Source organism: Hordeum vulgare, chromosome 5H, assembly GCF_904849725.1.
Source record: "Hordeum vulgare subsp. vulgare chromosome 5H, MorexV3_pseudomolecules_assembly, whole genome shotgun sequence".
Lineage (NCBI taxonomy): Eukaryota > Viridiplantae > Streptophyta > Magnoliopsida > Poales > Poaceae > Hordeum > Hordeum vulgare.
In genome coordinates this window covers 134,666,072-134,691,390 of record NC_058522.1, presented here as the reverse complement: position 1 = coordinate 134,691,390, position 25,319 = coordinate 134,666,072, and positions in this window count along the sequence as shown.

The following is a 25,319-nucleotide window of genomic DNA, read 5'->3' as shown; positions in this document are numbered from 1 at the left end:
TTTCTGTCTTTTCCAGCATGACCAAACGATCATCCCCTAGACTAATCATAACGGTTTTTCTTGGCACAAACGCAAAAAGAAACACAAAAAACACAATCATAACAGAATTATGAAAGTGTGGAAAACACAAAACAGAAAGAAAAACGATAGATTCGTTGGGTTGCCTCCCAACAAGCGCTTTTGTTTAACGCCCTTAGCTAGGCATTCAATGATGCTCTCACAAAAGACAAGAATTGAAGCACAACGGGAGCATCCTAAAGCATGTGAAAATCACATCTAAGTCTAACATACTTCCTATGCATAGGCATTTTATAGGAAAACAGACTGTCAAGACAACCAATAGTTACCAAATGCAAGGAAGAAGAAAGAGACAAGAGCAATCTCAACATCACGAGAGGTGATTTGGTAACATGAAAGTTTCTACCAAAATATATTCCTCTCTCATAGCAATTACATGTGGGATCATATTCAAATTCAACAATATAGCTATCCCATAGGATATTCTTTTCATGATCCACATGCATGCAAAGTTGACGCTCTTCAAAAATAGTGGGATTATCATCAAATAAAGTCATGACTTCTCCAACCCCACTTTCAGTATTGTTGCAAATATCATATTCATCATGAGGTTTGAACAAATTTTCAAGATCATAAGAAAGATCATCACCCCAATCATGATTATTGCAACAAGTAGTGGTCAAAGCAAAACTAGCATCCCCAAGCTTAGGGTTTTGCATAATTTTAGCATGATTGTCACTAATAGAATTTATAGTGAAACCATTGCAATCATGCTTTTCATCCAAGGAGCCCTCGTGAATCACTTCATGAATTTCTTCCTCACAATTTTCAGATTCACGCATCTTACGCAAAACTCCAAAGAAATAGTCAATTGCCCTCAACTCACTAGCAATTTGTTCCACACGAGTGGGTCTCTTAAAGAGACTAGCAAGTGGATGAGGATCCATATCACTAGATTTTCAGCAAGGGAAGATGCAAGCATATTGAGGGCACATGGCACACAAGCGAGCAAGAAAACCGGCAAAGGAGAAAGGCAAATGAAAACGGTAAATGGGAAGTGGGGGAGAGGAAAACGAGAGGCAACTGGCAACAAAAGTAAATGCAAGAGAAGAGTTTGTGAGACCTACTTGGATAGATCTTGATCTCTCCTCCCCGGCAACGGCGCCAGAAATACTTCTGATGTTTGTTGTGTATCCCCGGCAACGGCGCCAGAAATGCTTCTGATGTCCGTTATGCTACTGCACAAAAGACCTTCCAGTGGCGCCAGAAATGGGCACGTTGACGACACCAGGGATCCTTCTGTGTTGGTGTTCCCTCGAAGCGGAGAGGATGATGTAGCACAGAAGAGGTAAGTATTTCCCTCAGTTTGAGAACCAAGGTATCAATCCGGCAGAGGAGTATCTCAAGATCCTGCACAAACACAAAAGCTTGCACCCAACGGTATGAAGGGGTTGTCAATCCCTTATAGATTTTTTGCCAAGTGAGAACTGAAAGAAACAAAGTAACAAAGCAAAGTAAAAGCGGAGTTGTAAACGATGGATGTGAATAGACCCGGGGGCCGTAGTGTTTACTAGTGGCTTCTCTCATGAAAGCAAGTAGACGGTGGGTGAACAAATTACTGTCGAGCATTTGATAGAACTGTGCACAGTCGTGATGATATCTATGCAATGTTTATTTCTATAGGCATCACGTCCGAAAGAAGTAGACCGATACTTCCTGCATCTACTACTATTACTCCACACGTCGATCGCTATCCAGCATGCATCTAGTGTATTAAGTCCATAAGAACAGAGTAACGCCTTAAGCAAGATGACATGATGTAGAGGGATAATCTCAAACCAATGATAAAACCCCCATCTTTTTACCCTTGATGGCAACTGCTTGATGTGTGCCTTGCTGCCCCTACTGTCACTCGGAAAGGTCACCACATGGCAGAACCCAAAACCAAGCACTTCTCCCATTGCAAGAATCATAGATCTAGTTGGCCAAACAAAACCCAAGACTCGGAGAGACTTACAAGGATATCAAATCATGCATATAAGAAATCAGCAAAGACTCAAATATATATCACAGATAATCTGATCACAAGTCCACAATTCATCGGATCTCGACAAACACACCGCCAAAGAAGATTACATGGATAGATCTTCATGAAGATCATGGAGAACTTTGTATTGAAGATCCAAGAGAGAGAAGAAGCCATCTAGCTACTAACTACGGACCCGTAGGTCTGAAGTGAACTACTCACGAGTCATTGGAAGGGCGATGATGATGATGAAGAAGCCCTCCAACTCCAAAGTCCCCTCCGACAGGGTGCCGGGAAGGGTCTCCAAATGAGATATCGCGGAAACGGAAGCTTGCGGCGGCGGAAAAGTATTTTCGAGGCTCCCCTGATTTTTTGCGAAATATTTGGGAATTTATAGGCCAAAGACCTAGATCAGGGGGCGGCGAGGGAGGCCACAAGCCTGCCCACCGCCGCCTCCCCCCTGGTGGTGGAGTGGGGGCTTGTGGGCTCCCTGGAGCCCACCTGGCTTGGCCCAAAAGCCCCCTGGTCTTCTTCCGTTCAGGAAAAAATCATTTCGGAGTTTTTCTTTCGTTTGGACTCCGTTCCAAAATCAGAACTGAAAAGAGTCAAAAACACGGAAAAAACAGGAACTGGCACTTGGCACTGAATTAATAAGTTAGTCCCAAAAAGATATAAAAAGGTACATAAAACATACAAAGAAGGCAAGTAACAGTGTGAAACCATCAAAAATTATAGATACGTTTGAGACGTATCAATCCCCAAGCTTGAGCTCTTGCCACTCTTTATCTCTTTGTCCATAAGAACTTCACCCAAAACTTGAAAACTTCACAACACGAAACTTAGACAGAAACTCGTGATATCATTAGTATAAGAAAGCAAATCACCACTTTCTTAGGTACTGTAGAAAACTTAAATTCTACTTATGTTGATGTTGGGTTACTGTATTTTCAATCTTCCATGGCTAATACCCCCCGATACTATCGATAGTTTCATCAAAATAAGCAACCAACTCAACAAAAACAGAATCTGTTAACAGCAGACCAGTCTGTAGCGATCTGTATACTTCATATACTTGTGGTACTTCAACAATTCTAAAAAATTACAACCGTGTGAATAATTTGCATAGCAATCAGTAGAAAAAGAATCAACTCAAAACCTCTCACAGAGAAAAAATGAAAATTCTTTTCGTGAGCAGAAAATTTCTGTCTTTTCCAGCATGATCAAACGATCATCCCCAAGACTAATCATAACGGTTTCACTTGGCACAAACGCAAAAGAAACACAAAAAACACAATCATAACAGAATTATGAAAGTGTGGAAAACACAAAATAGAAAGAAAAAGGATAGATTCGCTGGGTTGCCTCCCAACAAGCGATATTGTTTAACGCCCTTAGCTAGGCATAAGGTGATGGAATCACGTATAGTCATCTTTGGTGCTCAAACCATAAGTAGCCCTCATCATAGATTCATAAGGCAATCTTATTTTATTTCTAGGAAAATGCTCCATGCCCTTCTTTAGAGGAAATTGAAATCTAATATTCCCTTCCTTCATATCGATGATAGCACCAATAGTCCTTAGGAAAGGTCTACTAAGAATAATGGGACATGAAGGATTGCAATCTATGTCAAGTACAATGAAATACACGGGTACATATTTTTTATTTGCAACAATAAGAATATCATTGATCCTTCCCATGGGTTTCTTGACAGTAGAATCCACAAGATGCAAATTAAGAGAACACTCTTCAATCTCATGAAAACCAAGAATATCACATAAAGACTTTGGAATCGCGGAAACACTAGCACCCAAATCACACAAAGCATTGCATTCATAGTTTTTGATTTTGATTTTGATAGTAGGTTCCCACTCATCATGAAGTTTTCTAGGTATAGAGACTTCTAATTCGAGTTTCTCTTCAAGAGATTTCATCATAGCATTTACGATATGTGCGGTAAAGGCTTTGCTTTGGCTATAAGCATGTGGAGAGTTTGCAATGGATTGCATCAAGGAAATGCATTCGAACAAGGAGCAACTATCATAATTGATCCCTTGAAATCCAAAGTGGGAGTTTCATTACTACCCAATATTTTGATTTCTTCTACTCCACTCTCCACACCTTTATCATCAAGATAGGTGGACTCCGAATCATTGGGGCGTTTTTCAACCAAAGTGGATTCATATCCAGCCCCTTCATCAATAGGTTTGAGACGCAAAAACAAAGATTCAAGAGGAGTCAAACCAAGCACTTCAAGTCTTCGTGATTTGCATCACAAATTTCAGGTTTAGCTGCCATCTTATTGACTAAGGTAGCCTGCTTGTCAGAAATTTGGCCCACCAAATTTTCAAGGTGAGCAAGCTGAGAATTTAGTGCAAGGAATTCTTTGGCCATATCATAATCTTCTTTATTCAAACAGGCCATAAAAGAATTTTGCTCTTTTAGTTCCCTACGGAAGTAACTATTTTGGTCAAACTGAGAAGACATGAAACCTTTGACACCAGTTTCAATCTCTTCCAACCTTCTGAAATAATTTGGTTTGGCCATGAGGAAAGGTCTCTCACGAACAAGCCCAAGAGCAAGCGAGAAAAACGGGCAGAAAATAGAAGGCAAGAGACAAAAGAAAACAACAAAGGAGAAAGGCAAATAAAAACGACAAATGTGAAGTGGGGGAGAGGAAAACGAGAGGCAACTGGCAAAAAAGGTAAATGCAAGAGATGAGTTTGTGACACTTACTTGGATAGATCTTGACTTGATCTCTCCCCGGCAACGGCGCCAGAAATCCTTCCGCTGCTGGCTACGCCTATAGGGATTTCCTTGGCAAGTATGCAGAGGATTCCCCCGCGGACTTGGAGCCCTGCGTTGGTGTTCCCTTGAAGAGGAAAGGGTGATGTAGCACAGCGGCGGTAAGTATTTCCCTCAGTTTGAGAACCAAGGTATCAATCCAGTAGGAGGATCGCGTCAAGTCACAAGTACTTGAACAAACACAAAGAGCTTGCACCCAACGCTATGAAGGGGTTGTCAATCCCTTATAGATTGTTTGCAAAGTGAGAACTGAAAGCAAAAAGTAAACAAAGCAAAGTAAAAGTAAAAGCTGAGATAATAATTGTGAGTAGACCCGGGGGCCGTAGTGTTCACTAGTGGCTTCTCTCATGAAAGCAAGTAGACGGTGGGCGAACGAATTACTGTCGAGCAATTGATAGAACCGCGCAAAGTCATGACGTTCTCTATGGCAATGATCATACATATAGGCATCACGTCCAAAACAAGTAGACCGATACTTTCCGCATCAACTACTATTACTCCACACGTCGACCGCTATCGAGCATGCATCTAGTGTATTGAGTTCATAAGAACAGAGTAACGCCTTAAGCAAGATGACATGATGTAGATGGACAATCTCAAATCTATGATGGAAGCCCATCTTGTTACCCTTGATGGCAACAACAAGATGCATGCCTTGCTGCCCCTTCTGTCACTAGGAAAGGTCACCGCACGGTATGAACCCAAAACCAAGCACTTCTCCCATTGCAAGAATCATAGATCTAGTTGGCCAAACAAAACCCAAGACTCGGAGATACTTACAAGGATATCAAATCATGCATATAAGAAATCAACAAAGACTCAAATATAATTCATAGATAATCTGGTCACAAATCCACAATTCATCGGATCTCGACAAACACACCGCCAAAGAGGATTACATCGGATAGATCTCCATGAAGATCATGGAGAACTTTGTATTGAAGATCCAAGAGAGAGAAGAAGCCATCTAGCTACTAACTACGGACCCGTAGGTTTGAAGTAGACTACTCACGGGTCATTGGAGAGGCAATGATGTTGATGTAGAAGCCCTCCAGCTCCAAAGTCCCCTCCGGCAGGGCACCGGGAAGGGTCTCCAGATGAGATCTCGCGGAAAGTGGTTTCGTGGACGCCCTTATTTTTTCTGGGATTTTAGGGAATATATAGGCGAAAGAGCTAGGGTAGGGGAGCTCCAGGGGGGCCACAAGCCTGGTAGCCGCGGCCCCCCCATGGCCGCGGCTACAGGGCTTGTGGGCTCCCTGTGGGCCTCGTGCCTTGGCTCTTAAGTCCCCCAATCTTCTTCTGTTCTGGAAAATATCATTTCGGGGATTTTATTCCGTTGTGACTCCGTTCCAAAATCAGATCTGAAAAGAGTCAAAAACACAGAAAAAACATGAACTGGCACTTGGCACTGAATTAATAAGTTAGTCCCAAAAAAGATATAAAAGGTATATAAAACATCCAAAGTTGACAAGATAACACCATGAAACCATCAAAAATTATAGATACGTTTGAGACGTATTAGGGTCTCTTCTTCATTCCCAACAAGCAGGCGCTTGCCGGGGGCTTGCAGTCTCCACTTTGTGGGCTTCCGAGCCTTGCTTCTGCCCTATGCTCCAGCGACGCGTCTTGCCGCTATGGAGGGGGCCGCCGGTGTCCGCGCACTAGTCCGGGGCATTGGAGACCCCGGTCTTTAGTGCACCGACAGGAGCCCCCGGGCCTGGGCCACACACGCATGCGAGGCGTTGTTGGGCCAGGCCCAAAGCGGTGCGCGGACTCACAGGGCCGAGCTTATCAGAATCGAGCCGTTGCAGGCTTTCTTTCCCACGTCACGCATTGAACGCGCGAAGTGGGAGGGTGCGCGGCGTGCGCGTGATGGCCCTTTATTCCCTGAAAATGCTTCTCCCACGCGTAGGGCATGCACAACGGCGGTCGGGAAAGTGGCGATCGTGGCCTCAAAAGCCGCGGGCGTGGATGGGCCCGCCGCTGCATGCATTGGCGCATTGGGGTGGTTCCATGTTTCGCTCGTGACTTGAGGGCGATTGGGCGAGAGGGGCGGCGACTTCTGGAGCGAGGAGGGTGGCCTCCGAGCTTTGCCCTATAAATTAGGGTGTTTGTGCAGAGGTTTTGCCCATCCACCTCACTCTCGAAGCCTTCAGCGTATGTCGCCTTGTCTCTCTTGCTTCTTTTCATCTTTGCCGGTGGCACCCGCCCCTAACCATGGTTAGGGGACGGGGCGGGCCTCCGTTGGCCGCCAGGGCGGCAAGGGGATCCCTCTCGGATCATGCCACAACTTATGGGGCCGCAGCCAGCGGCAACCCCGTCAACCGTGGCAGGAGACGCTCGAGGGTCCGAGGACGTCGGAGAGGTGGTCGAGGGAGGCGGAGTGCTACTCTTGCGTCTCCGCCTTCCCCTGGGCTTGTCAGTCACTCGGACGGAACGGTGCTGGAGTTCGTCGTGGAGCTGAACGGTGCTCCACGGTGTCATCTGCATCTCCTCCCCGCCCTTTTGCTAGGGCGATGGAGGCCGCCAAACCCCCGGTCTTGTGGTTGCGGGCGCACGAATGCTCCCATGGCGCCATGCAGGCACGCGTGGAGTATCCGAGGCGCCGCTCCATGCTGCTTGGGCGGGGCTGGAAAGCCTTCGCCAGCGCCCATAGCCTCGAGGATGTGCATATCCTCCGCTTGAAGCTAGCGGAGGTTAATATGCTATCCGTCAAGTTTTACGGGCACACAGGTGTGCATCTCGGGTGCTGCGAAGAGGGCTCGCGCGGCGCCGAGTGTCCCTCCTCGAGCGATAGCGACGAGGGGGACAGCGGCGGCAGTGGCGCTCTTGGCAGGTCGGGATCCCAGGGGGTCAAGTTTGAGTACGACTCCCCAAGCTCTGACTGACTGATGGCCCTGCCACTGGGGCCCACTCACGGCCCTCCCCCGCCCCGCGGGGTTATCTTGCCGGAGCTGGCGTCGGTGCCTCGTGTTTGCGAGGGAGGCACCTCCGCAAGCTCTGACTTCTCCATGCCCTCTGCTTGGGCCACGTCACCGGAGCGGGTGTTGGCCCCTGGCCCCAGGAGGAGGCGCGCTCGCGGACTCCGGATCCTTCGCCCCTTCCGGTGCCCTGCTCTCTGGAATACGGCCAGAGGAGGGCCAGGCGGTGCTTGCCGGGGCTGATCCCGTTCTCATCGGCACAGTGCTGGTCCTGGGAAACCATCCCTAGTCGCGCCGCGGGCTCCGCCTTTTTGTCTTCTTGAAATTCACTCCTTTAGCATAGGTTGTCCCTTGTCAAAGGACATAGTCTTTAGGTTAGAACAACGATGCTTTGTAAGTGGAATCTAATGTATCCAGACAAATGAATGAATAGATGCATCCTTTATTTGACTCTCATCTTGTATGATTATTTTCTTGCACTTTCCGGATGCTTGCCGGCTTGACTTATCCTGCCACGAGTACTTAGAGGAGCGGGTCCTCAGAAAACTCAATAGAGGAGGTCGTCACCAGCAAGACTCCTTGCCGCACTTAGTGCAACCATGTAAATCGTCAAGTGTGTCTCGAGGCGAAATACGGTGCTACATAGCCATCCAAAATGTTGAACAAGTTCTAAACGAGATGAGGACGCTCTATGGTCGCTCAAGTCGTTGAACAGGCTCGAAACAAAGTTGAAGTGCACTGATCCTAGCAAGGTCCATCTGCATGCGAGATTTTCATACAAAAGTCGATGCTTCAAAAGGATACAACTAGTCTATCAAGAGTCCGGCAAGAGGTTTGCCTGTGTACTTATCTTGCGCATCGCATCATTCTTAGCTGCATCGTCTGAAGGTGTTGCCGAGGAGGAATATCTTGCACCATCGGCAAGCTGACATTGCCCCCAGCGGCCTCCTTGCCGACGAGGTTCTCGTCGGTGGCTTTGGCCACACTGAAGGAAAGAGGCGCGCCGGGGGGCAACACTTTCTCATCTCTTTTGCAAGAGGTTTGCTGGCGGAGCCCCCGAGCACATCTTTCTGGCGTCATAGTGCTCCGAGGAGAAATGCGAGCTGGAGGGCGCGTAAAGGAGCGGTTCGGGGCCTCGGACGCGTCCTCGACGACCATGCGGCACTCCAGAGATGTGCGATGGTCGGAGTAAGCGTCGGAGGCCTGGCCGAAGCCCCCTGTCACGCCATTGACAACAGCGCAGGCGTTCCAAGGAGGTGTGTTGGCTAGGCGATGCAGATCTTGGGGCTTCCACTCGTTCCACCCGCGCTCGCATAACACCTATGGAGGCGCTATGTGCTCTCGCGCGCGGGCAGAGCAGCCACTGCCTCCTCCCGCTCCAGGAGGATGTTGCGGCGAACTGAGATATGTGGAGCCGTCAAATGGCTCGTCGGATCTAGACGACGTTGACGCCGGTCTGCCTCCGGCGACCCCCCTACCTGGTGCGCCAAAGATGTCGGTGAAAGGATCGACACCTATGGGGGCCTCAATGGTCCCCTTTTGCTGGTTTGGTGGGGAGAGGGGTCGCGGAAAGAGCAGAACCAACAATCAGGGTCTGACAAGGTCATTTTTATCCAGGTTTGGGCCACGTTGTGCGTAAAACCCTACTCGTGCATGTGTTTAGTTGTTTGTTTTAGTTTACTATAGATTTGTCCCTCTTACAACCTTTCGATTGGTGAAAAAGCCAAAAGTCCTTTCTACTGAGCCTCGGGCCTCCTTTTATAGGCGAAGGGGTCACCACAGTGGCTCAGCGGGTGAATGGTGGGTTCACGAGTGGAATTGTGCCGATTGCCCGCCACAGTGGTACTGTAGTGCATTAAATGCTTCGATAGACTTTCTGACCTTGTCAGGGGGAGTTGGACACGTACCCACACGTGGCAACTTCGGGGTGTTGCGCTGGCGTGTGGACAGACGCGTGGTCCATGCATCAGCAGTGGCGTGTTCGTCGATGGAGGCGTTCTCAGGACGCGAAGGCGCCCCTGGGCCAGCGCCTTTCTTCGGGCCTTCTTTTCCTCCCCAGCAAGGTTACCTTGCCGGAGGTTCTTCTTGTTCCTCTTGATAGGGAGGTGATGGCCCGCCGAGGCCTTGTCAATCTTCCCGGCAAGGATGGCTTGCCGTGGCTCAGTCCTTCTTCCTGGGAGGGTCTTGCCTTGTCAGTGTCTATCCTCCCGGCGGGGAGCTCTTGTCGGGGTCTCTTCTTCATTCCCAAAAAGCGGGCACTTGGAGGGGGCTTGCAGCCTGCACTTGGTGGGCTTTCGAGCCTTACTTCCACCCTATGCTCCAGCGACGCGCCTTGCCGCTGTGGAGGGGGCCTCCGGTGTCCGCATATTAGTCCGGGGCACTCGAGACCCCGGTCTTTAGTGCACCGACAATAGCCTTGAGAAACTTACGCTTGATCCAATTGTCATCCACATCCTTGCTTCCGTGATCTTGAAGAGCGACAACAAGAGTCGTCACCCTTCGGTATAGCTCACGAGGATCTTCATCCTCAATCATAACAAATACACCAGTCTCATCAAGTATCACTTCATAGTTTGACCATTGAATACTAGAACTTCCCTTGTACATGGAAATGATGTGCTCCCAACAATCTTTGGCATGAGTGAAGGGATGCAAATGAGCAAGATCTTCAATGGGAACAACTGCTTGAAGGACGAACACAGATGAATGGTTGAGCTGATTGTCGACCTCTTCTCTTGGAGAGAGCTTTCTTGGATCATGAGGGTAGAAGCCTTACTCAATGATTCGTGTTGAGCTGTGATTCAAATGAGCCTTTATACGAAAAATCCAGTTAGCAAAATCATTCTGAAAAAGCTTTAGTGGAGGACAGAGATTAATAATATGCGGTGGGTGGACCGGTCCTCCATAGACCATGGAAGGAGGAGCCGAGGCAAAGATATTTGCCCCACTCATTCCTTGAGGCAATTTATCTTTTTCATTACTAGCATTTTCCTTTTCGGAATTGGCCCCCGTATCCGAAGTTGTGGGATTAGCCACAAGCAACATGTCGGTAGACGGTTTGTAAATATCAAGGAAACCTTTAAGCATGTTATTGACTTCGACAACCACTAAGGATTTAAATGTGGACATGACCTCATTTAACTCCTCTTGGGTGACCGAGTTCAGAGCAGCTCCCTCGGGCACCTCCGTAACCCACTCCTCATCGCCAGCCATACTCTTTGGGTAGTGAAACCCTTAATAAAGAGACAAGGATTTGATACCAATTGAAAGGATCGATATGGTTGACTAGAGGGGGGTGAATAGGCAACTAACAAATTTTAAACTTTTCTTTAAACAAAGTAGGTTTAGAAACAAATAGATGTCTATATATGCAACTAAGTGAGAAACCTATATGATTCTAACAACAACAATAATAAGCAAGAAGTAAACACAAGTAAAGGTAAGAAATAACCACAAGTGGAACCGATGAAGACGAGGATGTGTTTTTGAAGTTCCTTCCCTTTGAGGGGAAGTATGCCCCCGTTGGAGCGATGTGGAGGCGCAATGCTCCCCAAGATGCCACTAAGGTCACCGTATTCTCCTCATGCCCTCGCACAATGCGAGGTTCCGTGATTCCACTAAGTGATGCCCTTGAAGGCGTCGACCGAACCTTTACAAACAAGGTTGGGGCAATCTCCACAACTTAATTGGAGGCTCCCAATAAGACCACGAAGCTTCACCACAATGGAATATGGCTTCAAGGTGACCTCAACCATATAGGGTGCTCAAACACCCAAGAGTAACAAGGTACGCAAGGGATTAGCAAGGGGAATCAAATTTCTCTTATTGGAAGTGTAGATCTAGGCCCTCTCAACCAGACCCTATAATATCAACAAAATCTGTTGGCTAGGGAGAGAGATTGGGCTAAAATGGAGCTTGGAGCAACAATGGGGCTCTTGGGAAAAAAAGTGAGTCTCCATGGGGAAGAAGACCCACTTATATAGTGGAGGAACAAAGTGACCGTTTTGTGCCCAAAAACTATGCATGAGCGGTAGTACCGCTCACAGGAGCGGTACTTCCGCTTGCATAGAAGAAATGGGTCAAGCAGCCAAACAGACAGGATAAGAGGAGCGTAAGTTCCTATGGAGCAGTACTACCGCTCCGGTCAGCGGTACCGCTCAGCTCAAATAGAGTAGAAACAGAGGAGAAGTGTCGCTCAGGGCGATACTTCCGCTACAAACTTCCACTTAGAAATAATTGCTAAACAGAATCATAATTTCGGGAAAGTTAAGCGGTAGTTGGGGCGGAAGTAGGGAGCGACAGTACCACGCAATCGGTACTACCGCCCAATTCCAAGCGGTACTTCCTTTCACCAAACAATTGCTAAATAGAACCAAAATATCAAGAAAGTTAAGCGGAAGTTGAGGCGGAAGTAGGGAGCGGCAGTGCCGCCCAAGCGGTACTACCGTCCAACTCCGAGCACTACTTCCACTTACTAAACAACAAGAAGATGTCTCCAAAGAGATGAGAAGGAAAGGTGTTGACGGATGTGTGCATGAATGATTCTCCCAACTTTTCCAACTGCGGACCCCCTCTTGATAGTATGGACTATCCTATGAGTCAGGTCCACCAACACTAAATCATACGAAGCACTCCCTCTTCTCGTTTAACATCCGAGGGGAAAAATAACCATCTCGTGCCACCTGATAACCTCTGAAATCTCAAAGCACACGATTAGTCTGCAAAGGTGTTGTCATCAACCATCAAAACAACTTAGGGAATATTATGCTCTTATATCTGCCCTAGAGCTATGTGCGTTACATGAGGGTTACATGGTCATCTAACTCCTATGTGCAATATTGTTCTTCCTTGGAAGTGTGTGGCCCCGATGTGTGGTTTCCAAGCCAAGGGAATTTTTTTACTATATACATGATCACAGTACCCCAAACTAGAGCATAGATAGGAATAGATATGCGGTTATCACTGTAGTTGAGGTGTGCGCGTGTGGTAAGCAACTAGAGTGATTCTTTGATGCTTACATCAATAGTAACTGGAGGTGATCGACGAGGTCAATTGGTACCAATACTTTTGTGATGAGATTTACTTCCCCTGGAGATGTGAGAAAAGCTTATTTTGCTGAGAAAATGTTGATTAAAATTTGTGTAGCTCTTGTTACACTTAGGAAATGGTGTGAATCTTCGGGAGCTATGGGTGTACTTAACATTCCTTGGGTCAATGTTAGCAACATTGCTTTGGACAAAAGACATGAGAAAAACATTGCATATGTGGGTTCTTTGGTGGGGTGACCCTGGAAATCGATAAATCCACTATCATCAGGCCGGAATATGTTAGAATTAAGCTAGGATGCAGAGATGCTGAAGATATCCATGTTGTTGCCGAAGGGGTGTTGGGCGGGCACTTTTATTATTTTTCTTCTCGGTGGACCAAGTCCTTGTATAAAATCCTCCCAAAGAGTATGTTACTATAACTCAAGAGGCTCATGCAGGGGGGGGTTCTCCAAAAAGGGTAGAAATGAAAACTCTCAAAATATTGGTCACGGGGCCTCTTCTTCCAATATGGGTACTTTTTCTGCTCCTCCTAACTTTGTTAGAGTGAAACTACTGGGGTAGTGAATATGGAACTATTGAAGAGAATGATGAGCGTGAGAAAGAACCAAAAAATAGTGAGGAAATGCCTTGTGAAGTTGAAAGTAGTGAGGTTGGGAATTAGTTAGTCATTAACACTATAGGTGTTGAAAATAGAAGGAAGGAGATAAAGGGGATGGAGTCTCAGTTTGTGGAAGTCATCTCATATGAAAAAATTATGGTGAACGCATTACAAACTATACCTAGTCCTAGTGTTATCAAGCAATATTCATCCTATTTGGAAGTTGCTTTGGGGCAACCTGTTGTGACTGAGCTTGCTCATGATGATATCTTATGCCAATAGAATCTTGTGACGTACTCTGTAATACTTCCAGAGAAAATGTTGATATTATCCCTACTCCTCCTATGATAGAGGAGATACAAACTAGGCTAATCCAAAGAGCAGCTGGTGTTAACTTGGAACATGTGGTTGATAGGGCTAAAAAAATTAACCAAGAAGAGGAATTTACAAGGTAATGATGATCCACCTTTTTGCAACTCTTTTGAAGTATTATCCAATATGGAAATTATTTCATCTAGTGCAATGATGGGTGTTAATATTCTTGTTGATAGCTTTGTTGTCCTCGATGTGATTAGGGAATTAGAAAAATCTATAGACAATATAGATGATTAAATAGATAAATTTGAGTTGTAAACATCTTGCTCCCGGACAAGCAGCAACAAATGCCTAGTGCCAATTGTAAATAGAATGGTACAAGGTATATAGACAAGAATGTAAGGATAAAGCACATGACTCAAAATGATGCAATTGACACAAGATATTGCAAGACGAGGAGGGTCAAAGCTACCATGTGTGAGCATATGTGATTTGTCACCATGAAGATTTGAACCTTGGGCCCAACATCAGTACTCCATCATTTAAAGTATTATAGTTGTCAAAAAGTATAGTAACTTTGAGAGTATTTGTTTTATTTGTGCATTAGATAGAGGCAAGAAGATTCATTAGTTGAATTTCTCCCCCTAAATATATGCCTACATCTAGAAAATACATGAAGTAAGTGTATACATAGGTACATGATATCATACGACAATGTTAGCTAGTTCCAAGATACCAAATTCATGCCTTAGTTGGCAAAACCGAGCTTCATCCAATGGTTTGGTGAATATGCCTACAACTTATATATCCATCCAACATGCGTAATCGCAATATCCCCCTTTTGCACATGATCTCGAATGAAATCATGATGGATGCCTATATTCTTGGTGCGAGGGTGTTGGATGGGGTTGTTGGTGATCTTGATTGCACTTTCATTGTCACATCAAAGAGGTACCTTCTTATATGTAATTCCATAGTCTTTCAAGGTTTGGCTCACCCATAACAAGTGGGTGGCATAACTTCTAGCGGCGATGCATTCAACTTCAACGATGGAAAGAGACACATAGTTTTGTTTCTTTGAATACCAACTTACCAATGAGCATCCAAGAAACTGGGAGGCACCGGAGGTGGATTTCCAATCAACCTTGTCACCAACCCAATCCGCATTCGAGTACTCAATGAGATCAAACTTAACATCCTTGGGGTACCATAGCCCCAACGTTGGGGTGTGAACAATGTATCCAATAATGTGCTTAACCGCAAAGTGGTAACTCTCCTTAGGAGAGGCTTGATATCGTGCACATATGCCTACACTTAACATAATATCCAGTCTAGATGCACAAACGTAAAGCAATGAACCAATCATGGAGCAACAAGTAGAACTGTCAAAAGGGGTACCATTTTCATCGGCATTGATAACAACTTTGGTTGCCATGGGTGTCTTGCAAGATTTGGCATGGGTCATACCAAACTACTAAAGAATGTCCTTGGTGTACTTGGCTTGTGACAGAAAATCCCTTCTTGACATTATTCAGTTTGAAACCCAAGGAAGAACTTCAAATTTGCATCGAGTGACATCTCAAAATTATTTGCCATAGAGGCTGTAGACTTCTTGCAAAGATGAATATTAGGAGAACCAAAGATTATGTCATCTACATAGATTTGGCATAGTATCAAATCACCTTTCTCCCTTTTAGTTAAAAGGGTGGGATCAATTAGTCCTCTCACAAAGCCATCATCGATTAAAAACTTCTTAAAATGATCATACCAATCACTAGGTCTTGTTTGAGGCCATACAAAGGCTTATGAAGTTTATAAACACGGTCTTTGTGGCCGGGATCAACGAACCCGGGTGGTTGTGATACATATAATTCTTGTAGAGGACCATTAAGGAAAGCACTTTTCACATCCGTTTGATGTAATGTAAAACCATTGAAAGAGTTATAAGCAAGCAAGATGCAAATAGATTCAAGACGTGCAATGGGAGCAAACGTATCATCAAAGTCCAAACCTTGAACTTGTGAGTACTATTAGGCCACTAACCTTGCCTTGTTTCGAATGAGTTACCATGGTCATCTTGCTTGTTCTTGAAGATCCATTTTGTTCCAATTACATTGTGCTCTTTGGTTGACCTTTTAACCAAAGTCCACACGTTCTTGTGTTAAAAACTATTCAACTCTTCTTGCATAGACACAAGCCAATTGACATCCACTAATGCTTCTTGGACCCTAAGAGGCTCAATACTAGACACAAATAAAAAGTGAGAACAAATGTTTGTCAATTGTTTGTGAGTGACTCTACCTTCCGATAGGCCGATGAGAATTTTTTCAATGTTGACGCGATCGGCCACTCAAGGCATGATGGAGGTCAAGGTTTCACTTGGTTCAACTTAATTTCCATGATCAACATCTTCAATGTATCGTTCATTAATGTGTTGTGTAAGTTCTTCTTATTCATGCATCATTTGTTGAAGTTCACCATCATTATAAGGTTTTTCATCATCACCATTTTTGTATTCTTGTTCTTGTAGTTGATGTTGATCTTATTCTCGTGCAGAGTCTTGTTCTTGTAAGATGCTTGTTCTTGTTCTTGAATTATGGGCTCCTCTTGAGTGATGGGGATCTTGTTGTGATACTGATGTAGTAGTAGGTTGAGCATGAGTGGTGATCATATCCTCATTTTCACCTTCACGAGGAACATGTTCCATTCGAAGGAGAGCACCTACAACCATGGTCAAAAAATCTCGCGAAGCATCTTCATCACCTACATAACTTAGATCAACTTGCTCCCCATGGGAGCCATTAAATTCATCAAACACCACGTCACAAGTTTCTATAACATATCCATTGTATTTGTTGTAGACCCTATATGCACGGGAGTTTGATCCATAACCAACAAATATTCCTTGGGTTGTTTGGGGTTGAAATTTTCCTAACTGTTCTCACTTGTTGAGAATGAAGCATTTGCAACCAAATACCCTAAATACTTTACATTTGGCTTGTTTATGGTTAGGGGCTCATATGGGGTCTTCTTCAAGACTTGAAAGGAAAAATACAATTTTATTCATGACATGCGGTGTCGATGGCTTCAGCCTAAAAACTATGTGGTGACTTGTACTCATCCAACATGGACCTTGCCATTTCCACAAGTGTGCGGTTATTCCTCTCGGCTACCCCATTTTGTTGTGGGGTATATGGTGCGGAGTATTGATGCTCAATTCCTTCATGACTAATAAACTCTTCCAAGGTGTACTTCTTGAATTCGGAGCCATAGTCACTTCTTATTGCCAGGATTTCTTTGTCAAACTTGCGTTGAGCTTGCTTGGGAAAATCAATGAAAGTGATCTTTGTCTCATCCTTGGACTTGGGGAAGAACACCCATGTGTATCTTGAGTAATAATCAACAATAACAAGTCCATACTTCTTCTCACCAAGACTATCCCATGAAGGAGGCCGGAAGAGATCAACAAGAAGGATCTCATAAGGTCTTGAGGTTGATACGATATTCTTGGGGGGATGCTTTTATTGATGTTGCTTTCAGTTATGCATGCACTACACACACAATCTTTCTCAAACGATACATTGGTTAGCCCAAGGATGTGTTCACCCTTTAAGAGATCTTGAAGATTTCTCATGCCGACATGGGCTAGCCAACAATGCCATATCCACCCCTTGTCGGCCTTGGTCATGTAGCAAGTTGCATGGAATGTGCTCTTTTTAGAGAAATCAACTGTGTAAATGTTGCCATCCAACTCCCCACAAAGGCAATTTCAAGAATCTCTCTCTTAAATACTTTCACATTTGTTAGTTCAAGTAGTGTATCATAACCAACATAAACCAATTGACGGACAAATATCAAATAATATTTAAGGGGTTGGACAAATATGACATTTGCAAGCGACATGGTATTGGTGATAGACATTTTTCCCAACCCAAGTACATGTCCTTTAGACCCTCCACCAAAGATAATGCTCATAAATGGTCAAATAGCTTCCATGAAGTCCATGAGCAATGTGCTATCTCCTGTCATATGGTTGGTGCATCCATTGTCAATCATCCATTTGACTCCACCGGAGAAGGCAACCTACACACATTTAAGTCTTAGTTAGAGGAACCCATCTTATAATGGGATCTCTCATGTTAGTAACAAGGGTCTTAGGAACCCACATTGCATACAAATGAAAAGCATTTCGAGGACCAACAAATTCAGCATAGTCATCTCCATCTTTTTCCTTACGAAGCACATATGATGGAGGCACAAAATATTTTGGTTTGTTTGGAGTAGGCATGCCCCTAGTGGCCTTCCCACTCATAACCTTGTCAACTTTACCCATTCCTTTATCCTTGTGCCCTTCACGTACGAATGTCTCCTTGAGAGGTGTGGTACCCCTTTGTGTTGGCATCTTCTTCTTGATTGTGCTTCCATCACATCCAAGTCCTTCCTTGGCCACTACCTCCTTGTGCTGACTCAACACTACATTGAGGTTCTTTTGTCCTTAGGCACATGACACGAGCCCTTTCTCCATTTGAGCCTTTAGCAACCGGTTCTCCTCAACTACAATATCTAGGTCACCATTGTGGTTAATAGCACAAGAATCAACATTTATAATAGGTGAGGAGCAAGCTTTGCCAAGGGTGCCAAGGTAAGTGAGCTTGATTTGGTCAAACTTGTTTGTAAGGATGTTGAGTTCTTCTTCCTTTGTCTTGAGAGAAAAATGTAAGAGCTCACAATCCTTAGAGAGAGTAGCGTGAGACTCTTCAAGATTACTTTTATCATTCATTAATACTTTATGAGCACTTTTAGCCTTTTTCAAGGAGGCAAGTTCTTTATTATGCATATCAATGTTTGCACCAATCTTTAAACACAATTCATCATTACGTGATTCCTCATATAGGACTTTCTACTCAAAGATTTCACATTTATGCTTTTCCTTAATGACAAGGGCTTCGAGTTCCTTAATGGTGATGGTGTGCTTACTCACCATCTCCATAAGCATACAAAACATAATGAGCTTCTTTCCTTTGAGGGAGCACATGGCTTTATTTATTTTAGCAAACATAGCATCATTCATGCCACATTAATGATCATGATCCTATGCATCAAGATATTCATCACTAGGTGTGGTAGGAGTAAATAGAGGTGGGTTTGGATGTGGTGTTACCTTTACCTTGTGTGGGGAGGCTTTACCCTCATCATCATCTACCATAGCCTTTGCCATGAGATATTTGTGTGTGTTGCCCTCATAGTCTTTTATGTAGTTGTATGTGACAACATCACCACTATTGTTGACAAGTCTCAATGGGATTTGAGTGTATTGAGCTACACCGACAACACCTCCAACATCATCGGGACCAGACTCATCTTGGGCAACTATTGCCTTCCCATATTTATTCTTAAACTTGGAGTTCAATGATTTGGGCAACTTCTTCTTCACAAATGTCTTCAGAATTCTTGGTTTGTATTCTCTCTTCTCATAGGGGCACTCATTTGATAAGTGTCCGGTTTCTAAACAATTGTAGCATGTCCTTACTTTATTCTTTGGAAATCTTCCCTTGAATTTTCCTGCACTAAACTTCTTCACAAAGAGAGACATGTCTTCATATGAGAGCCCTTCATCTGAGTCAAGCTCATAAACTTCTTCATCATCTTCCTATTCTTCTTCACTAACATCATCATACCTTACATGCCTTGCCTTCAAGGCAAGGGTTGTCTTGGGTGATGAGGAACCTTGCATGGCAAGGTGTCCTGTAGCATTGGCCTTTGATTCTTCAAATAGTTGGAAGGTTGAAATGACATCATTGAGAGACATGTACTTGAAACCATGCTCTTTTCTTATGTCCCATACAATTTTCTGGTGATATGGAGCAAGTGCATTTAGCAATTTATCAACAAAAAACCATTTGGTCAATTTGAATCCATCTTGGCTCTTGTCACAATCATACGACTCAATGTCGGCAACAAGTGTCATCAATCACTCAAGGAGATTCTTGTGCTTCTCACCTTTCCCCATGCAAAAATATTGTAAGGCCCCATTTGCAATCTCATATTGTGCAAGACAAAGTGAGGATGTACCCATCTTTATCATCACAATGCTACCCCATAGTTTCTTTGCATTGGAGAGGTTAATGTAGGGCCTTTTCTGCTTGTCACACATGCCCTTTCTTATGAGCATAATTGCGGTGTCATTTAGGTGCTTGACATATGCTTCACCCACTATGAGATCCTTGGGGTTCACGGGGTTGTAGACTTTCTCCAAGATCTCCATCATCTCATCATTGGAAAACCTAACATTATCTTGCATACCAACTCTCCATAAAGCAAAATTGACAATGTCATCAAGTAAATGAGGGTGCCCCTAGTACTTGTGATTTGCGTTGGGGTTTCCGTGAAGAGGAATGGGTGATGCATCACAATATAGATAAGTATTTCCCTTAGTGAGAACCAAGGCTATCGAACCATGGGAGTAACACGCAACCCCGGTCTTCAGTGACTCCACACAAAGAAGCAAACACTTGCACGCAACACGAGCAAGTAGGTTGCCAATACCCTTGGACTTGTTATTTGCAAGCAAGTAAAGTGTGTAGATGATAGTTGATAATTGAAAAATAAAAAAAGGAAAATGAAGGGAGCGAAGTAATTGTAATGTTTGTAAATATATAAGTGAATAGACACGGGGCCATAGTTTTCCCTCGTGCTATCTCGCATGTAGTAAGCATACGGTGGGTACACAAATTACTGTTGGGCAATTGATAGAAAAGCACAAAGTTATGTGATATTAATGGCAATGATCATGTGTATATAGGCATCATGTCCATAAGCAAATAAGTTGACTCCTGCCTGCACCTATTACTATTACTCCACCCATCGACCACTATCCAACATGCATCTAGAATATTAAGTAAAACACAATAATGCTTGGAGAACAATGACATGATGTATACAAAGATAACTCAATCAATATGAATTAAACCCATTGTTTTATCCTTGGTGGCAACAATACAAATACGTGTCTTGTCCCCTACTATGTCACTGGGATATAGAGCACCACCAGATTGAACCCACTACAACTCACATCTCCCACTGAAGAAATATCAGTCTAGTTGGGCAAACTATTTCAATAGACCGAAGAGATTTACAAAGATATAATAATCATGCAAAAAAGAATCATATATAGAATTCAGAGAAGACTCATTTTTTTTTATCATGAATAGTCTCAACATAAACCCACAATTCATAGGATCCCGACAAACACACCCCAGAAAAGAATTACATCAGATATATTGCTACGGCAACAGACAACAACGCCAAAAATTGACATGTTGACGGATACTGGGCTTGCGTTGGTTTTTCCCTTGAAGAGGAAAGGGTGATGCAGCACATGAGCAGTAAGTATTTCCCTCAGTTTGAGAACCAAGGTATCGATCCAGAAGGAGGGTCTCGTCAAGTCCGGAGTACCTGCGCAAACACAAACAAGCTTGCACCCAACGCTTCAAAGGGGTTGTCAATCCCTTCAAGATTGTTTGCAAAGTGAGATCTGAAGGAGGAAAGTGCAACAAAGTAAAAAGTATAAGGCTGAAAATATGGTGTGGAGTAGACCCGGGGGCCATAGTGTTCACTAGAGGCTTCTCTCAAAATAGCAAATATCACGGTGGGTGAACAAATTACCGTCGAGCAATTGATAGAACCGCGCAAAGTCCTGACGGTATCCAAGGCAATGATCATACATATAGGCATCACGTGCGAGACAAGTAGACCGATACTTTCTGCATCTACTACTATTACTCCACACATCGACCGCTATCCAGCATGCATCTAGTGTATTGAGTTCATGACAAACAGAGTAACGCCTTAAGCAAGATGACAAGATGTAGAGGGATAATCTCAAACCAATGATGAAAACCCCATCTTTTTACCCTTGATGGCAACAACATGATGCGTGCCTCGCTACCCTATCTGTCACTGGGTGAGGTCACTGCACGGTATGAACCCAAAACCAAGTACTTCTCCCATTGCAAGAATCATAGATCTAGTTGGTCAGACAAAACCCACAACTCGACGAGAATTGCAAGGATATGAAATCATGCATAAGAGAGATCAGAAGAAACTCAAATAAGATTCATAGATAATCTGATCATAAATCCACAATTCATCGGATCTCGACAAACACACCGCAAAAGAAGATTACATCAGATAGATCTCCATGAAGATCATGGAGAACTTTGTATTGAAGATCCAAGAGAGAGAAGAAGCCATCTAGTTACTAGCTATGGACCCGTAGGTCTATGGTGAACTACTCACGCATCATCGGAGAGGTCATGGTGTTGATCAAGAAGCCCTCCGTATCCGAGTCCCCCCTCCGGCAGGGCACCAGAACGTGCCCCAGATGGGATCTTGCGGATACAGAAGCTTGCGGTGGCGGAAAAGTACTTTCGATGATCTCCTGATATTTTTGGGATTTTTAGGGAATATATAGGCGCAACCCCTAGGGCAAAGGGCGTCCAGGGGGCCCACAAGCCTGTGGGCCGTGGCCTCCCCCTGGCCGCGGGGTGAGGGCTTGTGGGGCCCCTCGGGCCCCCTGCCTTGGCTCTCAAGTCTCCTGATCTTCTTCCATTATAGAAAAATTGTTTTCGCGGATTTTATTCCGTTTGGACTCCGTTTCAAAATCTCCTCTGGAAGAGGTCAAAAACATGGAAAAAACAGAAACTGGCACTTGGCACTGAGTTAATAAGTTAGTCCCAAAAATATATATAAGGCATGCAAAACATCCAAAGTCTGACAAGATAATAGCATGAAACCATCAAAAACAATAGATACATTGGAGACGTATCAAGCACCCCCAAGCTTAACTCATCCTCGTCCTCTAGTAGGGAAGTGATGAAGAATGAATTTTTGATGTGGAATGCTACCAAACATAGTTGTCCTTTGCAACTTCTTTCACGTGACATGAATGTTCAGATCCGTAAGATTCAAAACAATAGTTTGCTATTGACATGAAAACAATAATACTTCAAGCAAACTAGCAAAGTAATCATGAACTTTCAAAATAACAAGGCCAAGGAAAGTTATCCCCACAAAATCATATAGTCTGGCTATGCTCCATCATCCTCACACAACTAATGTAAATCACACACAACCCCGGTATTGGCCAAGTAATTGTTTCCGCACTCTTACTTTCTCAAACTTTTTATAACAATCACGCAATACATGAGCGTGAGCCATGGATATAGCACTATAAGTGGAATAGGGTGTGGTGGTGGTTGTGAGACAAAAAGGAGGAGATGGTCACATTGACTCGGCATATCAAAAGGCTATGGAGATGCCCATTAATAGATATCAATGTGAATGAGTAGGGATTGCCATACAAGAGATGCACTAGAGCTATAAGTATGTGAAAGCTCAAAAGGAAAACTAGTGGGTGTACATCCAACTTGCTTGCTCACGAAGACCTAGGGCAATTTTGAGGAAGCCCATCATTGGAATATACAAGCCAAGTTATATAATGAAGATTCCCACTAGCATATGGTAGTGACAAAGCAAGAAGCTCTCAATGATGAAGATGGTGCTATTATGGAGCACAAGTGTGGAAAAAGATAGTAGCATTGTCCCTTCTCTCCTTTTCTCTTTTTTTATTTGGGCTCTTAGGCCTCTTTTTTTATTTTCTATCTTTTTTTCTCTTTTTTTATTTTTATTTTTGGGTTCTTGGGCCTCTTTTTTTATTTTTTATTCCTCACATGGGACAATGCTCTAATAATGATGATCATCACACTTTTATTTACTCACAGCTCAAAATGATGATGACTCTATAGGAAATGCCTCCGACAGTGTACCGGGATGTGCAACGATCTAGCTTGGCGTATGATGTTGAAACATCTCGCTAGCTATCTTACGATCATGCAATGGCAATATGAGAGTGATGACACAAGTCATGAGACAGAACGGTGGGAGTTGCATGGCAATATATCTCGGAATGGCTATGAAAGTGCCATAGTAGGTAGGTGTGGTGGCTGTTTTGAGGAAGGCATATGGTGGGTTTGTGCACCGGCGAGTATTGCGCGACACCAGAGAGGCTAGAAATGGTGTAAGGTGAAAGTGCATCTATACCATGGATTCACATTAGTCATGAAGAACTCACATACTTGTTGCGAAAGTTTTTATTAGTAATCGAAACAAAGTGCTAAACGCATACTCCTAGGGGAAGGGTTGGTAGGTGTTAACCATCACGCGATCCCGACCTGAACACAAAGGATGACAATCAATAGATCAATTATGATCTGACTTACTAACATAGCGGTTCACCATACGTGCATGCTACGGGAATCACTAACTTCAACACAAGTTTTTCTAGATTCACAACACCCTACTAAGATAGCTCTTAATATTACCAAATCCACGTCTCAAAACTAATTGAGAGGAATCAAAACTTCTCTTTCTACTCAATGCACATGAAGATGGAGGTTTTTTGCATCCTCTTTGGGTACCTATCACATTTGGGACTACTTCCATAGCGTAAGCCAACTACCAAGTCACGCACCGCCGTGCTCTAAAAGATATAAGTGAAGCACAAAGAGCAAAAGTATCTAGCTCAAAAGATATAAGTGAAGCACTATGAGCATTCTTGCAAAATCACGATGAGTGCATGTCTCTCTCTCTCAAAAAGGTGTGCAGCAAGGATGATTGTGACACAACAAAAAGAAAAGAGTCCTAAGATACAAGACGCTCCAAGCAAAACACATATCATGTGGTGAATAAAAATATAGCTCCAAGTAATGTTACTGATGGATTGAAGACGAAAGAGGGGATGCCTTCCCGGGGCATCCCCAAGCTTAGGCTTTTTGGTGTCCTTGAATTTGGCTTGGGATGCCTTGGGCATCCCCAAGCTTGAGCTCTCTCCACTCCTTATCTCTTTGTCCATGAGAACATCACCCAAAACTTGAAAACTTCACAACACAAAACTTAAACAGAAACTCGTGATAACATTAGCACAAGAAAACAAACTACCACTTCTTTTGGTACTGTAGCAAACTTGAATTCTATCTATATTGGTGTTGGGCTATTGTATTCTTACTTTTCCATGGCTAGTACCCCCCGATACTAACGATAGTTTTATCAAAACAAGCAACCAACTCAACAAAAATAGAATCTGTCAAAAACAGACCAGCCTGTAGCAATATGTATACTTCGTATACTTATGGTACCTCAAAAAAATCTGAAAAATTACGACGGCCTGGGAAAAAGGCATACCAACCAGCAAAAAAAGAATCAACTCAAAATGTCTTTCTAAATAAAAATGAAAAATCATCTCGTGAGCAAAAAGTTTCTGTCTTTTTCCAGCATGATCAAAAAACCATTACCAAGACTAGTAATAATGGTTTTTCTTGGCTCAAACACAAAAAGAAACACAAAAACACAATCACAACAGAATTGTGATGGTGTGGACTCAACAAAACAGAAAGAAAAAGAAAAATATTCATTGGGTTGCCTACCAACAAGCGCTATTATTTAACGTCCTTAGCTAGGCATAAAAGCGATAGAATCACGTATCGTCGTCTTTGGTGCTCAACCATAAGTGGCCCTCATAATGGATTCATAAG